Source organism: Euprymna scolopes, chromosome 45 (assembly GCF_053919585.1).
Source record: "Euprymna scolopes isolate OS-2025 chromosome 45, ASM5391958v1, whole genome shotgun sequence".
Taxonomy (NCBI): domain Eukaryota; kingdom Metazoa; phylum Mollusca; class Cephalopoda; order Sepiida; family Sepiolidae; genus Euprymna; species Euprymna scolopes.
Genome location: NC_136526.1, coordinates 51,364,522 through 51,371,589, shown reverse-complemented (window position 1 = coordinate 51,371,589; position 7,068 = coordinate 51,364,522).

Genomic DNA, 7,068 nt, shown 5'->3' with positions numbered 1-7,068 from the left:
AAGAGAGAGTTAGGCGCCATCTTAAATTTTCCAATACATCGGTAAACACCGTATGGTTTTCGAGCTGAATAAACATGTTACATTAAATAAAAACACGAAAAATATATCCAGTTTGGTAGAAAAGTAACTTATCTTGCCTTTGATAACATTTATTTGTTATATATTTGTTTTTTTTACAACTTTTTTTGAATCTATGTGTACAGTAATGCAAACCCGTTTTCTGTTATAAAACAAACGATTTTGTTTTCAATGAATGCCCATATTTTCACATAGTTCAAAAAGTTATTCAGCTTTGTAGTGATTCAATTTCTACAAAATGCATAAAAATTGCTCCAATTGTTTACAATGACATTATTTTCAAATCGATTTTGTCTTAGACACCATTTTCTTTTCTTAAATGAAATTTGTACCAAATAATTATTTCCAACATAAGAAAAATAAAATGGAATAAAACTACACGGTTTCTATGCAACATCAGTAGTATGGATATTGGGTTCATGCTTATTATAAAAATATATTTACATACGTGTAAGGCAACCACACACTGCAAACTGTGTTTGTCTATGTTTTAACATAGACAATATATGATTGTTTTGTAGCATTGGAGAAAGAATAACATACAGTATTTTTTCTGCTATAAGACAAACGATTTTTTTTTAAATTAGTGTCCATATTTTCATTTAATTCAAAAAGTTATTCAGCTTTGCATTGATTCAATTTCTACAAAATGTGATGTTCCATTTGTTTACAATGCCATTAGTTTCAACTCCAATTTGTCTTAGAAACTATTTTCTTTTCTTAAATAGATTGTACCAAATATTTATTTCCAACATAAAACAAATAAAACAGAATAAAACTACACGATTTCTATGAAATATCAACATTAAGAACACAGGTAAATTTTAGTATAAACTCACATATATTTTACAACTTTTTCGAATCTATGTGTACAGTAATACAAACACCATAAAATTATTACACAGTTCCTCCGCATGTTCAGCGGCAAATCGAAACATCATGACGTACAAAACACATAACTGTAAGCAGATGCATGGCGATTGATAGACATAAACAATTTGACGTCTACATGATATGAGACGAATTCGAAAGCAAAACGTTAACTTTATTGAGATAATCAGAAAAAATTGCAGGAAACGGTGCATTAACTTTGAAAATAGAATCCTCTGAGTTTAAAGTAAAAAAGACAAAACACACAAAGCCATCTTCCTTATAAATAGCTCCGAAATGAAGATTACCAACAAAAAAATGTAGGAAACGGTACAGAAACTTTGAAGACAGAATTCTCCAGATTACGTAAGAAAGCCAAGAGCAATATAAAGGTAAGTAAAACAGACAAAACGCGGCCATCTTTCTTAAAAATGGTGATGAAGATTACCACCAGTTCTGCCCAACTCAGAAAACTTCAATTTAGCAAATATTCTTTCTTTATACTTTAAATAAATAAATCCTTTCAAATAAAATAATATGGTTTCAAAAGATTGATACCAATCCTCAATTCTGTAAAAAAAAACAAAAAAAAAACGTCACAGGTAAACAAAAAGTGAAAAAACAAACAAACAATTTTTTAAATTCTGAACAATATCTATATGAACAGCTCGTTTATTCAAAGTAGTTTTTTGATAGAAATATATGATTCGATACGCTAAACTTAAAAATGTACTGTTTTAGATGAAAACATCTCTAATATAAATCTTACCTGTCCTTATAAAAGTATTATGTATGTATGTTGCTGGAATGCATATTAAATAGAGAAATAGTAAACCACCTCAGCAGAAACAATCTTCTTAGTGACACACAATATTGTTTCCGTTCTGCAAGATCTACCGCAGATGTGCTAACGGTTATATCTCACAGGATTAGTGAATCTCTTGACAAAGGCTTCCTTTCTAGGGCAATTGCTCTTGACATATCAAAGGCCTTCGACAAGGTATGGCATAAGGACCTACTTCACAAGATTTCTAGCTACGGTATAACTGGAAATATTTTCTCAATCATTAAATCAGTTCTCTCCGATAGGCTCATAAGAGTAGTGGTAGATGAACAAAAATCAGAGGCCTGCAGTATTAATGCTGGAGTCCCTCAAGGGTCAATCTTGGGCCCAACTCTCTTCCTGATCTACATCAATGACCTCCCTAAACACTCATTCGTTGATATCTATGCTGATGACACGACCATCTACAGCAACACATCAAAGGCTGTAAATGACAAAGTTCTCTCTGATTCTCTCTCCTCTGATCTCGAGCGCGTGGTTCAGTGGGGGAAGTCGTGGCTGGTTACCTTTAATGCATCTAAAACCAAACCCCTATCTTTACATCATCAACGCTCTTATCCTCATCTGGCATCACCAAACCCCTATCTTTACATCATCAACGCTCTTATCCTCATCTGGCATCACCAAACCCCTATCTTTACATCATCGACGCTCTTATCCTCATCTGGCATCAATTGAAATGGATGGCTCTCGTCTGGGAGAAGCCCCTTGTTTTGACAAGCTTCTGGGTGTGTCCTTTACTACTGATCTGAAATGGAACACGTACATCAAGTCTGTTGCTAAGGTCGCTGGAAAGATGGTGGGATCCTTCTACCGCTCCAGAAGATATCTCACTACTGATGCAATTCTCTATCTCTATAAAAGCCAAGTACGTCCAAGGATGGAGTACTGCTGCCATATCTGGGCAGGAGCTGCTAAAAACAGCCTATCCTGCCTTGACAGAGTAAAAAAAAGACTTCATGGCTTAGTGGGGGATGCCCTTTTCTCTACCCTGCAGCCTCTCTCCCACAGAAGAGACGTTGCGAGCCTATCCTTGTTTTATCGTTATTTCCATGGCAGGTGCTCGTCTGAACTCCAATCTCTGGTCCCCACTCGGTAATCTTTCACGAAAAACACCCATCTAGCTGAATCCACTGTCAAAAATTTCCCCCACTCCTTATCTGTGCCTAAATCAAAACGTGGATTCCATGAACAAAGCTTCTTTCTTAGAACTGCACGCCTCTGGAACTCTGTTCCGTCTGTCTGCTTCCCACCTGACTACAACTTGGATGTCTTCAAGTCCAACGTTAACAAATTCCTAATGAACCGCCCCCTTAAGTAAACACTTCATCAAATCTCCACACTAACGTACTGTACTTACAATAAACCTTATCCCTGAGTGGCTTCCGGGCCTTGATAAGTGGTGACCACCGTGTAAAAAAAATGTATGTTTGTATGTCTGCCTAAAACTTTCGACAGACGCGACAGAATCTTACGATATTGGTATCGTTTCGAAGCTCGATCATTAGGACGACAAATATTAAAAAATTGGCTAAAACATTAATTTCTTCACCCTCAACTGGGCACTTTTCTACGGGGAGGAGTCGCTTTTTTTCGCCGATATTTTCGAAAGTCATCCCCTTTCGATTGACTAGCCTAAATTTAAACCTTCGCCACTTCCGCTTTGGTGATGGACACAATTGCAAAGACGTCCCATTTTTTCATGTTCTGTTCCTCCTTCACAGCACGGGTTCGAGCCTGCCTGCCTACTATGACTTTTTTTTTTTTGCTTAACACACAACTCCAAGCACCCGGGCAACGCCAGAACTCAGGTTAGTTTCAAATAAAGAAAAAATATTCTGCCCTAATATAATATTGTCAGCATTAACTCATTTGTGATAGGTATTCAATCCTTAGGATGGGCTTACAAAACAAGAGCAAGCTGCACCCATTCGTACAGATTTTCAAATTCGATAGAAAGCTATGTTTATTGTTTAAATATAAATTTCAAAACATTGCCACAATGTTGATGGTTCTCATATTTTCTGAGTTAACAATCATACAATCTCTGGTGTTGTTATATTTCATGAATTAATTCAGTGTATAAGCTTCTTGCTCGGGTGTTTGGAGGTGTGTGTGGTGTTAAATAAAATAGAAACCGGGGGGAGGCGGCGTAAAGTTGGTAGCATCGAACCGGAAGCCCTGAGGCGAAGTTTGAAAATAAAATCGGTCAGCTAGAATGAGTCACTGAAAGATGTTTGAATTTATTTAAGTAAGAACCAAATTGACAGGTGCGCGCACGGAAGTCGTCGAGTGTTACGACGATGACATAAGCATTGTAATAAGCAAAGTAAAAAAAGAAAACATCGTTAAAACTCAACCGGGGGGGGGTAATCAAAACATAAAAAAACACAAAAATAACGTAAGGCAAAGCCAAACTATTTGTCAAGAACTTTGCAGCTAATTCTACCCTTTGCGACCAAGACCGCCAACCCCCAATATTTCCTCCTGTATCAGAAAACACGCTATGTGATATACGTATATCTGTACGTGATGTTGCGAAGCTAATCAAAAACCTTGATTCGAGTAAAGCAACTGGCCCTGATGGTATTCCAATTATAGTACTCAAAAAACTTCAACCTGAATTAGCGCCCATACTTACAAAACTGTTTAAACGTTGTCTTAAGGAGAATAGTTTCCCATCTCCCTGGAAAATCTCATCAGTATGCCCTGTATTTAAGAATTCAGGTGATCGCTCATCCCCCTCTCAGTACAGGCCAATAAGTCTCCTGTGCGTCATGAGTAAGTTGCTAGAATCTGTGTTAAATACAGAAGTAATCAAACATCTCAACAAAAATAACCTTCTTAGTGACACTCAATATGGTTTCCGTTCTGCTAGATCTACAGCAGATGTCCTTACAGTTATATCGCATAGGATTAGCAAATCTCTCGACGGTGGCAATCTTTCTAGGGCAATTGCTCTTGACATATCTAAAGCCTTTGATAGGGTATGGCATAAAGGTTTACTTCATAAGATCGCTAGCTATGGTATAGCTGGAAAAGTCTTCTCAGTTATTAAATCATTTCTTTCTGATAGGTTCATAAGAGTAGTAGTTGAGGGGCAAAAATCAGAAGCTCACAGTATTAATGCCGGTGTCCCTCAGGGATCCATCCTGGGCCCAACTCTTTTCCTGATCTACATTAATGATCTTCCAAATCATATCCTTACATCATTTGTAGACATTTATGCTGACGACACTACCATTTATGGTACCACATCTAAGACAGTAAACGACCAAGTTCTCTCCAATTCTCTCTCCTCTGATCTTGAGCACGTAGTACAATGGGGAAAGGAGTGGCTGGTTACTTTTAATGCATCTAAAACCAAGCTTCTCTCTTTACATCATCAACATTCTAATTCACATTTGTCATCAATTGAAATGAATGGCTCTCGTCTTCAAGAGGCCTCAAGTTTTGACAAGCTTCTGGGCTTGACCATTACTCCTGATCTTAAATGGAACACGTATATCAAATCTGTTGCCAAGGCCGCTGGAAAAATGGTGGGATCTTTCTATCGATCCAGTAGATATCTCACTGCTGATGCTATTCTCTACCTATATAAGAGCCAGGTACGTCCAAGGATGGAATACTGTTGCCACATCTGGGCAGGAGCTGCTAGAAAGGACTTGTCCTGCCTTGATAGAGTTCAAAATAGACTTCGTAGCCTCGTAGGAGATGTCCTTTTCTCCTCCTTGCAACCTCTTTCTCACAGAAGAGATGTTGCGAGTTTGTCTCTGATGTATCGTTATTTTCATGGAAAGTGTTCAACTGAGCTTCAATCTATGGTCCCTCCTCGCCAAACTTTCACAAGAAACACTCGTCTAGCTGTAAACACTATCAATAATTTCCCCCACTCTTTATCTGTGCCTAAACCTAAACGTAGATTCCATGAACAAAGCTTCTTTCTTAGAACTGCACGCCTGTGGAATTGTCTTCCGTTTTCCTGCTTTCCGGCTGACTACAATATGGTTGTGTTCAAGTCTAAAGTAAATAAGTTCTTGATGAGCCGTTCCATATAAGTTATTAAATTTACCAAATTTTCATTACTAATGATTACTATATTGACCAATTTCTACTGTACACTATTTAACCCTTATCCTTGAGTGGCCTCTGGGCCTTGATAATATGGTGATGCCTTTGTAAAAAAAAAAAAAAAGGTAAACGAACGATGTTAAATGTAAAAATCGAAAAAACAAAAAAGAAATGGCTTAAATAAGCCTGTTTCGATATTAAAATTTTAAAAAATCGGTGGATACCCGGGTGTTTTTGGGTGTGTGCTCGGAGGTGGATAAGCGAATTAAAAAAAAAAACAAAAAAAAAACTGAAAAACAAACGTTACGTGAAAATGGTTTAAATAACACTGGTTCAATATTTAAATTTAAAAAATCGAAAAAAAAGACATCTCACACCACGATTTGAACCCAAAACCTTTAGATAATGAACCAACGCGCTAATCAACTAACCTAACGCAACGTACATGAAATTTAATCAGTTTTTCAACTATTTAAACTAAATCAGGTCATCATGTCATAATGTCGATTTCGGGGTGAAAAAATGAACGTTTTTGGCCAATTTTTCGATATTTTTCGAGCGAAGGATGGGGCTTCAATGTGATAACAAGTTTGTGAATTTTCGTCGTGTCTGTCGAAAGTTTTTAGCAGACACACAAGCACATATACATACATACAAACATACATACACACATTTTCGCTTTTATATATATAGATTACCAAGATTTTTTTAGATGCGTCCTGTTCTTGTTGTCTTGTCCCCATATCATCTTTAATGATGACAAACAGCTTTACATTTTATTCAATTATTTTTTTACAAAACTCAATGAACAGTTAAACCTAAATAATCGATGACGATAATGGTATCGATGTTCAGAATGTGGTCAGTGATCAAAGACATCATTTTTGTAGATTACGTGTCATTATCTGAATTATAGTTTTGCATTATTGAATGATTTTTGTATCTCTTTTGTTATGAGAAATATCCATGAAAAATCACATGTATTTCCTCACATGCTTTGTTGTGTTTGTGATTATATAAGATTATTGTTAATGTTATATGTTTCTTTATAGTAAACAAGTTATAATAACATATGTTGTCCCATATAATAAGTATCAAGAAAGGATTTTATGACGTTAACTAGTACAAAAAAATGAGGAGCAGCAAGCAGACCTATATAGGTTATCTGACATAGGAACTCCATTTTCTCAGGAGTTTGAAAAACT